The following is a 10,993-nucleotide window of genomic DNA, read 5'->3' on the forward strand; positions in this document are numbered from 1 at the left end:
TAAAGAGAAAATCAAGAATTATAAATCAAATCGATAGAGCTCCAAAGACAACAACGCGTTCAGACGCGACGCATGTGCATTCGTCAACAGGAAGTCGTCTCTGATTGGTTTAGTTTATGGGGATGATGAAAATTAGTTTATGGGGATGATTAGGAGGCCATAATGGATCAATCATATGCATCTTTTCATGGATAGATGCACTTTTATGATGGATAGATGCATTTATGATGGATAGATGCACTTTAATGATGGATAGATGAACTTTAATGATGGATAGATGCACTTTTATGATGGATAGATGAACTTTAATGATGGATATATGCACTTTAATGATGGATAGATGCACTTATGATGAATAGATGCACTTTAATGATGGATAGATGAACTTTAATGATGGATAGATGCACTTTAATGATGGATAGATGCACTTTAATGATGGATAGATGTACCTTTATCATGGATAGATGCACTTGTATGATGGATAGATGTAACTTTATCATGGATAGATGCACTTTAATGATGGATAGATGAACTTTAATGATGGATAGATGCACTTTTATGATGGATAGATGAACTTTAATGATGAATAGATGCACTTTAATGATGGATAGATGAACTTTAATGATGGATAGATGCACTTTAATGATGGATAGATGCACTTTTATGATGGATAGATGCACTTTTATCATGGATAGATGCACTTTTGTGATGGATAGATTCACTTTTATCATGGATAGATGCACTTTTATGATGGATAGATGCACTTATGATGAATAGATGCACTTTTATGATAGATAGATGTACTTTTATGATGAATATATGCACTTTTATGATGGATAGATGTACCTTTATCATGGATAGATGCACTTTTATGATGGACAGATGCACTTTGATGGACTTCAAAAAATATACAGCCATTCACTACCATTATAAAGCTCGGAAGATCCAGGATATTTTTTAATATAACTATTAAAATAACTTTTTTTTTTTTTTAAATATATTCGTCTGAAAGAAGAATGTTATATACACCTAGGATGATTTGAGGCTGAGTAAATCATGAGCTAATTTTCATTTTTGGGTAAACTATCCCTTTAATTCATGAACATATCCTACATATACATTCAATGTAATGCATTAATGTGTTTGTTATTATTCTGCAGCCGAAGCTTATTATTATCATAAATACTGTAGATCTATAATTCATTTTCAATCTGTACAAAACCACTTTAACCTTTACATTTTTGAGTTGGCTGTTTCTACATTTTTTCTACAGTTTTTATACAGTATGTCGTACTAGATGACACATTAATGTGTACTTCCATTTTAATTTTCCTGGGCGAAGAGCAACAACCAAAAACATTGTAACAAATGTAACAAACAAGCTTGAGATTAACGTGGATGATATGCTTGTAGACAGTATTTTAAAGAAACAAAACAAAGAAGAGAAAAGAAAAAAGAAGCCAAGAAAAGGAGAAGACAGAAGAAGGGAAGGTCCTCATCAGGAATCAACCATCTCCAAAGCAAGAGAGATTATGCGAATCATTAGACAACAAGAGTGATTGAATAAATGATTGTTGAGACTTATAAAACAGTAAATTGGGGGAAAACATATTGAGTTGTTGGAAATATAAAGTGGAAAAACTGGCAGAGGGTGTAACACTTCAGTTAAAGTTTGACAACGCCTGTTGTTTCTGCTAAGTCATGAAGTAAGTGTGATGGGCAACATCTTTTACATATATCCTGTTGCTTAAGCAAGATACAGTAAAGCTTGCAAAACTGCCGTTTTTGCATGTCAGTCAAGGTGCATATTGAGCAAATGAGACACGTATAACTTCTGCTTTGCTACGATGTACTGAAGTGTGAAGGTAAAAACTGTTGCTGTAGCATTCCCGGCTGAACAGATGCAATTCACTCTCAAGAACTGATGTTTATAAAGGATTTAATTTCCAAAAACATGGTACAGCTGATGATTTCAGTTTAGAGAGAATAAAATAAAATATATAAAATGACCAGAGACAGTAATTTACTGTAAACAATCTATCAGAAGTGCAAATCAAGAGAAACTAAGCAATAATACACTTTGTTCTGCATGTGACAGTAACAATGAATCACACACACACTCTCTACATAACATCATAAGCAAATGAAATGGTCATCACTAGCCATCACATACTATGGTTCTCTTATGAGAGTACTCTCGTGTTGCTTAAGTTTAGCTTACGCTACGGGAAAACTCCTTTTCTCGAGAATACTGAAGCCAGAAAATTATCCTTAATTTTACAAAATGTAAAACGCATTTGCTGCAGCAGGCAGACATAGGCGAGACAGCTCGAGTGCCTATTGGCTGCTCTGCAGCAACTGCTGCAACCTATCAGCGCGTCTTAATGACTCCAGCGTCAATGGGAAGCCTTCCCACGCTACGTCATGAAGCGTCAAAATAGGCGTGGCCAAGCGCCTATAAATATGCGCCATGCAGGTTGCTCAATGATTTCATCTCCTTCAGCGAGTGACTTCAAATCGCTGGACCTCCGAAAGAAGCCGCGCCATCGAAAAAGCCTTCAGCGGGACGAGCTTGAGTTCGAGGACGCCGGCCGGATTGCCGCCTTCACTCGCCGTATCTGCTGCGCTATCCGGCACCTATATCCTTTTCCGCTGCGACACACGCATTTTTCAGTAAAAGAGGCTGGATGGCAGGCCAAGTCTACCCTGCCCACCAAAGCCTGCCGGACCACCTCAGCTTTGATCGGTCGCGCTTATTTCGCCGCCGGTTAAGCTTCATCTGCACTACACGCCATGGCTGTTCTGCAGATCCACCAGGCCAACCTCCTGCACTCTCTGGACGAGGCTGGGCCAACTAAGGAGTGTGTGATGGATCTAAGGAGCACGACGGACTTGGTTCTCTGAGCTACTAAAGCCACCGCCCAGGCCATTGGCCGCACCATGGCCTCTATTACCGTCACGGAGCATCACTTGTGGCTTAACTTGTCCGACATGTCTGAGTCCGACTGCGCTACCTTCCTGGACGCTCCTATTTCTCCGACTGGTCTCTTCGGTCCCTCTGTGAAAGGCTTTGCAGAGCATTATTCGGAGGTTCAGAAAACGTCTTAGGCTGAGAAATTTTCTGCCGCGGCATTCCAGTTCTGCAGCAGGCCGTGCTAAGAAGCAGCCGCCCACTAGGAGAACGCCCCCCCCCCCCACCGCCTCCGCCCCCCGCTCAGCAACAACATCAGGCCCGGGATGCACACCAGCGCTCTCGCTCGTCGAGCCGTCACAGACCACCGCCTACCCGGGGACCCAGGCTCGCGCCCAGCTTTGAGCCTCCTAAGTCTTCCTAGCTCTCCTAGGAAGGCGCCGACGGTCGAGTCTCACTGTGGCCGGACCGCCGTCGAAATCAGCACGAACCACTCTCGCAGTTCCTTCAGCAGAGGTGACTCGAAGAGTATACTTGGCAGTCAACGAGCCGGTTCCAAAACTCGCTCGCCTGTACTAACACAAGCGCAGTTTTTACGGCGACCCACATAAATCTCAAAAAGAGCATTATGTCTGGTCATATTCCGGCTTAGGCTGAAGGTGTTTTGAATGTAGCATGGGTGCCCGCTGCCCATTGTCCACCCACGCACATAAACACTACCCTCTCTATGTGTCACACTCATCCAGAGTCGAATGCAATAAGGCGAGCTCAGGCCGCTCGACCACTAAGTGTAGGAAAAGTGCCCACTACTCAGTGTTCACCCCTACACACAAGCACTAACCATGCAGTGTCTCACACCACCACAGGGTTCATATCGTTCAGACCGGCTCACACCGGTCATGTTTTAGGTATAGGGAAAGTGCCCGCTATACAGCGCCCACTCCTGCCTATGACAATGACTGTACCTGCGTTATGCACACACATACCAGCATGACCTGGCCATGTTTCGAGTGCAGCTCACGTGTCGGTCTCTCGATGCACACACTTTGTGAAAAACTCTCAGCGTCCCGCGCCGTGAGCTCATATTATTGTGTCTGTGATGCAGCATCTCCATGTTCATACGACCGGAGGGCTAGCTACAGAGACACCACACATAACACGGTCTGTCCCATCCCATATGAATATGACGAACAAACTGTCTCGTCATGGTCTGATCCCCGGGTCCTCGAACGTGAGCAACCGGAAACCAGACTTCATTCTGCCCCTGTCAATTCACGCAAAAGCATGGGAATTGATTCCAGGAGTGTCAGATTGGGTGTTAAAGACTGTGAAACAGGGCTACTCGCTGCAATTCGCTCACAGACCACCACGCTTCACAGCACGGGTCGAGACATCAGTGAATCAAGAAGTAGCACATCTACTTATGTGAGATAGAGAGATAGTGAATCTGCTGAAAAAAGGGGCAGTGGAACGCGTTCCTTTTGCCCAAAGCAAGTCAGGGTTTTACAGCCGTTATTTCTTAGTTCCAAAGAAAGACAGCGGACTCCGCCCTATATAAGACCTCAGACGTTTGAACAAAGCGCTGATGATACGCTTGTTCAAAATGATCACGACCAGACAAATCCTCGCTCGAATCCGACCAGGGGACTGGTTTATATCAGTGGATCTGAAAGACGCTTACTTTCAGATTCAAATAGCAGCCCGTCACAGGCAATTCTTGAGATTCGCCTTCGAGAGCCAGGCATATCAGTACACCGTCCTTCCCTTCAGCCTGTCTTTAGCACCTCGTACATTTGCGAAATGCATGGACACAGCGCTCGCGCCCCTCAGAAGATGGGGCGTGAGAGTCTTGAATTATCTGGATGACTGGCTTATATTAGCCCAGACAAAGGAGGAACTGGTGGCACACAAGTCATTACTGTTGACCCATCTGGATCAGCTGGGCCTCAGAGTCAACTGGACCAAGAGCATTCTGTTCCCCAAATAGGAAATTTCCTTTCTGGGGATAGATCTGGACTCCAGGTTGATGAAAGCGCACCTAACAAAACTTGGGCGTAGACTCCCGAATCAAAGTCATCTTGACAGATGTCTCCAACATGGGTTGGGGCGCCCTTTACGAAGGGAGACCTTCCATGGGCCTGTGGTCAGATGCAGAAAAGCGTCTACACATAAACTGCAACCAAGGGCCTGGATTGCCCCTTGGGGGTTAGGGCCCACTCGACTAGAGGTATGGCCTCGTATGGCCACTGGTCCATGCCCACGAGGGCATGGACAAGTGGGGTGTCACTTCATGATATTTGTATGGCAGCAGGCTGGGCCTTGCTGTCTACATTTATAAGGCAACCTAGAAGTGCCTGCCTTACAGGCCAGACTGTTCTCAGTCTGAGCATACCATATTAACACTGTCTACCCAAACTCGGTTGATTAGACTGTTGATATGCTGCAACGACCTGTGGGCTTATGCAGTTAAAGTTGAGGTACTGCACAGCTGAGGTACTGCACAGACTTTGTTGAGGTACTGCACAGACTGAAAGTTGAGGTATTGCACAGACTGTGTATGTGCGCGCACCTATCACATTCACCGAGTTGTCCCTCCCCGTCTGTCGCTCTGTGTGTATCCCACTGATATGAGCCCCAGGCACACTGCCCTTGGGACATTAGTGTTGGACATTCGCACGCACAGCGTTTTACATGGGGTTCCCGTCACAAGAGTACTCTCGTAAGAGAGAACTCAAGGGAATGATCAGATTATATGGTAAGATCCGAGTAATTGCATGGAAATAAACAAGGCTTCATTTTACAGTACAGTTGCACTTTACTTACTGAGTAAATTGTCATGTTTTCCTTGGTAACGTTGCAGGACATACGAGGTAAAAAAAAAATGTGACTATGGAAAAGGGAATGATCAGATTATAGGGTAAGATCCCAGTAATTCCATGGAAATAAACAAGGCTTCATTTTACAGTACAGTTGCACTTTACTTACCGAGTAAATGGTCATGTTTTCCTTTGTAACGTTGCAGGACATACGAGGTAAAAAAGTGTGACTATATGGAAAAGGGAATGATCAGGTTATAGGGTACAATTCCAGTAATACCATGGAAATAAACAAGGCTTCATTTTACAGTACAGTTGCACTTTACTTACTGAGTAAATTGTAAAAACATCTGCAAGAACATACCCAGTATTTAAGATGTGCCATGCCATTAGGGAAAACTGTTCCTGTGGGGTAGTTACCAGGTAAGTGTAAGGTAAATTATTTGATAAACCCTCTATAAATGGGTGTAGCAATGAACAACAACTATGTAAGACAAAGTAATTTATTGGAAACTACCATCTTAATTCCAAGATAGTAATAAATAAACATGGACTGTTACCAACATAACCCTAGGATAACTACACACCTAACTTGAATTGATGGGTAATACTGGAGGTGTTTCTAAAAATTGGCTGCCTACATTCTGAGGAAGTACACAATTAAATCTGAGTTATTACCAACCTAAACAGGTAACAAGTACACAGTACTTTGTTGAGTTGATATTTAACAGTGGTGTTTTTTTCCCTGGTAGTTTCTCTGTAATTGCATACTAATCACCTTAAGTAATTACACACTAAAATACTATCATTTACCATATGCTTACCAGGTAAATACTTAGTAATTAGTTTGTAGTTTCTCTGCATTTACATACTTGTTACCTGTGGTAATTACCAATAACCAATTATAACTTACCATATATTTACCCAGTAAATACTTAGTAATTAGTTTGTAGTTTCTCTGCATTTACATACTTGTTACCTGTGGTAATTACCAATAACCAACTATAACTTACCATATATTTACCAGGTAAATACCTAGTAATTAGGGGACTGTAAAAGGAAGGGTTACCGGCCTGGGTATCTAAAATACTCAAAACACATATCCAATCTTTTGTATAAAAATTGTATATGTTTTCATTGTTTCATTTTTCATACATCAGGTTTTTATGGCTCATATATGCCATACAACTGATTGAAAGACAAATAAACCTTCTTTCATATTTAACATTTCCTTTTTAACATGAGAAAAATTAAGAATGACTCATTTTCTATATTAAAAAAGACCTATCAATCAGAAGGGAACTGACAAAGATGATCATGTTCATATTTCAGTCTGAAGATAATTTATAAGCGGTAGAAATTTGAGTATAAAATGATACATTAGGCTAATACATACATCCATTACATTCACAACTCATATATAAATATGCCTTTCTGTTCAAATCACTCACTCTCACACACACACACACACACACACACAATAGAAAAAATGTGTAAAAATGTGTTTCCTTTTCCATTGTTCCCTATAATTATGTTTAATGGAAAGTTACGGTTGATTTTTATTTATTCATTTTTATTTATTTATTTACTGTTTTTGTATTCTGAGTGTTGTAAACAGGCTTACAGCAAACCACAAGTTTATAGATGCTATGTACAAAAACATTTTGGTCATTGTTCTTATGTTAATTTTAATGGCAAATGTACAAGTAATTTAAAGCCATGCCATGTTCTGGTAAGATACAGAAATGTAACATATGTACTGTTTTTTTGTTTTTCATTTGGCACAGTGGCAAATGACTTAAGGCCATTTATTGTTATAATTCAAAATAACTTACAATTCGTAAACTTTGTATTCTAGAACTTTTAAATAAAGGAGTTATTTGAAAGAACATAAATCTCTTACTGTACTCCCCAAATTGCAACAACAGAAATAAATGTAAAGACAGGTGTTTTAAGCATGTTTTTACACAGGTGGGTAACCTAATGTTGCCTGAGCAGGTGATTCACCAGAGCCTGCCTGATTTCAAGAGCCGGAGCATCAGGTTCACCCCGGGTGTGTTGCTGAGGCTGTTGAGGAGCTGGATGTACCTGTAATGCTGCAGGTGGTAGCTGCTGTTTTTCCCCTTCACATATATTGTGGAGAATGCAGCATGCAGCTATACTGTAGGCATGAAATCATGGTCTATGTCACACATTTTGGCCAGGACACGCCATCTGGTTTTTAGGTGTCCAAATGTATGTTCACCTTCACATGGATGGTGCTGAGCTGCTCAATGAAAAATGTTTGTGCTTCTGTCAAATTCTGATATATTTTTAAGATGGAAAAATGTGGTTTTACAGATACTAGACATGTGACTTTCAAATGAAAGATTGGTATCAAACGGCACACCCAGGTTCCTAACCGATGACGAAGACTAGACAGAGCAGCCATCAAGTGTTAGACAGTATTCTAGGTTATTACGTGAGGAAGTTTTTTGTCCAATAATTAGAATCTCTGTTTTTTCAGAATTAAGTAGTAGGAAATTGCTAGTCATCCAGTTTTTCATATCAGCTATGCATTCCGTTAATTTTGTGAATTGGTAAGTTTCGTCAGGACGTGAAGAAATATAGAGCTGAGTATCGTCAGCAAAACTAATGCCATGTTTCCTATTGATATCTCCTAATTTTAGCATGTACAGAGTGAACAGCAACGGTCCTAGTACTGAGCCTTGTGGTACACCATACTGAACTTGTGATCGATAAGACATCTCTTCATTTACTGCTACAAACTGATAATGGTCAGATAAGTATGATTTAAACCATGCTAGTGCAATTCCACTAATGCCAACATAATGTTTGAGTCTATTTAAAAGAATGTTGTGGTCAATAGTATCAAATTCAGCACTAAGATCGAGTAACACTAACAGACAGATAAAACCACGATTGGATGATAAGAGCAAATCATTTGTGTCTCTAATGAAAGCTGTCTCGGTACTATGGTACGGTCTAAATCCTGACTGGAAATCCTCGCTGATACCATTTCTTTCTAAAAAGGAACACAGTTGTGAGGATACTGCCTTTTCTAGTATCTTTGACAGAAAAGGTAGATTCGAGATCGGCCTGTAATTGACTAATTCTGTAGGTCAAGTTGCGTTTTTTTAACAAGTGGTTTAATCATAGCCAGCTTAAAACTTTTTGGTACGTATCCTAGAGACAAAGATGAATTAATATATTGAGAAGAGGATCTATGACCTCTGGAAGCATCTCTTTCAACAGCTTAGTCAGTATAGGGTCTAACATACATATTGTTGATTTAGATGATTTAATGAGTTTAGAAAATTCTTCGATTGTATCTATCCATCTATGTTGGATAGATGCACTTTTGTCATGGATAGATGCACTTTTATGATGGATAGATGCACATTTATCATGGATAGATGCACTTGTATGCTAGATAGATGCACTTTTATCATGGATAGATGCACTTTTATCATGGATAGATGCACTTCCATCTACGACATATTCTAATATAACTCATATTGTATTTGACTGAAAGAAGAATGTCACTTACACCTATATGGCTTGATGGAAAAATTGGCAGAGGGTGTAACACTTCAGTTAAAGTTTGACAACGCCTGTTGAGTATGTTTCTCCTAAGTCATGAAGTAAGTGTGATGTGTAACTCAGTTAGGTATGAATAGGAATAGGGCAACATCTTTTACATATATCCTGTTGCTTAAGAGAGACAAAGCTTGCAAAACTGCCATTTTTGCATGTCAGTCAAGCAAATGAGACACATATAACTCCAGCTTTGCTATGATGTACTGAAGTGTGAAGGTAAAAACTGTTGATGTAGCATTCCCGGCTGAACAGATGCAATTTACTCTCAGGAACTGATGTTTATAAAGGATTTCATTTCCAAAATCACCGTAAGAGCTGAATAAAAGCAAACAAACAAATAAACATTAGACATCTGACTGCAAATTGTATATAAATGTCCATAACAATAAACTAATGAATTCACATTTGCAATCTAATTGGCTACACCATAAATAGTGTGGCAATAAATGAAGTGTTTAGTATGCAGGCTAATATAATAACTTTGAAGCTGTTTAGATTGAATGATATTAAGGCCCTGTTTACACGTACATGGTTATTTTGAAAAACGGAGACATTTCCCTTCGTTTGCACCCTTCGTTTACACGCAAACGGAGGATTCGCCAATGAAACCAATTCTTTCTAAAAACTCCGGCCAGAGTGGAGATTTTGAAAATCTTCGTTTGCACGTTTGCATGTAAACTGAGAAAAACAGAGTTTTAGGCAGTGACGTCACAGAATGTGACTATTTTCGGGATTCTGATTGACTAACCCCCAATTTCCACCAGATGCGTAACGGCTGCGGAACGGCTCCGCTGCGTGACAGCTCCGTGTTCCGTCGTCCGTCAATACCCACCAGGTCCGGATTTGTTGCGGAACGGCTGCGGTCATGACTGACAGCTGACGTCACGAGGACCCACGAGATCTCGCTAATTCACGTATGATCGCGCGATATATAGTTTCTATAAACAGAACGTTATGAGGAATGGTATATTATGACGTTTTCAAGGTGTAGTGTAGGGAAATATGATCCGCCATGATCACGGTGTATTTTATTTAGAAAATTAACCGGATCTTTTATTTTGTTTTGGTTTGTTCTGTTTTTTTGATCGACTTCCTGTCCTGCGCACTCTGCCCTGTAGTGCTGCGGAGCTCTCCGGCATCCGGCAAAAATAGAAGCTCTGCGTATCTGCTCCGGAGGGCTGCGGATCGCCGGAGTCGGAACGCAGCTGTACCGCATTCAGTGGAAATACACTCATTGACTTTAATGGAAACCTATTGACTCCGCCGCCGTGCCGGAGCCGTAACGCAGCCGTAACGCAGCCGGTGGAAATTGGGGGTTAGGTGGGCTTTGAGCTTCTCGTTACACTGCCACCTACAGGTTTAGCATCCTCTTGACAGCATATACACAGGTTCGTGTGCACAATGTTATTTTTGAAAACGAAGAGGGGTGAAATGTCCGTTTATGAAAATAGCCATCCACGTGTAAACGTAGCCTAAGAAGAGGATCTATGACCTCTGGAAGCATCTCTTTCAGTAGTTTAGTCGGTATAGGGTCTCACATACATGTTATCGATTTAGATGATTTAATGAGTTTAGTAAAATCTTCCTCTCTTATAGAAATGAATGAATCAAATTTGTCCTCAGGGACACTCTGGCGTGCACCATCCGAAGGATTACGCACTCTGAG

Source organism: Abramis brama (genome assembly GCF_963993115.1).
Source record: "Abramis brama genome assembly, chromosome: 12".
Taxonomy (NCBI): domain Eukaryota; kingdom Metazoa; phylum Chordata; class Actinopteri; order Cypriniformes; family Leuciscidae; genus Abramis; species Abramis brama.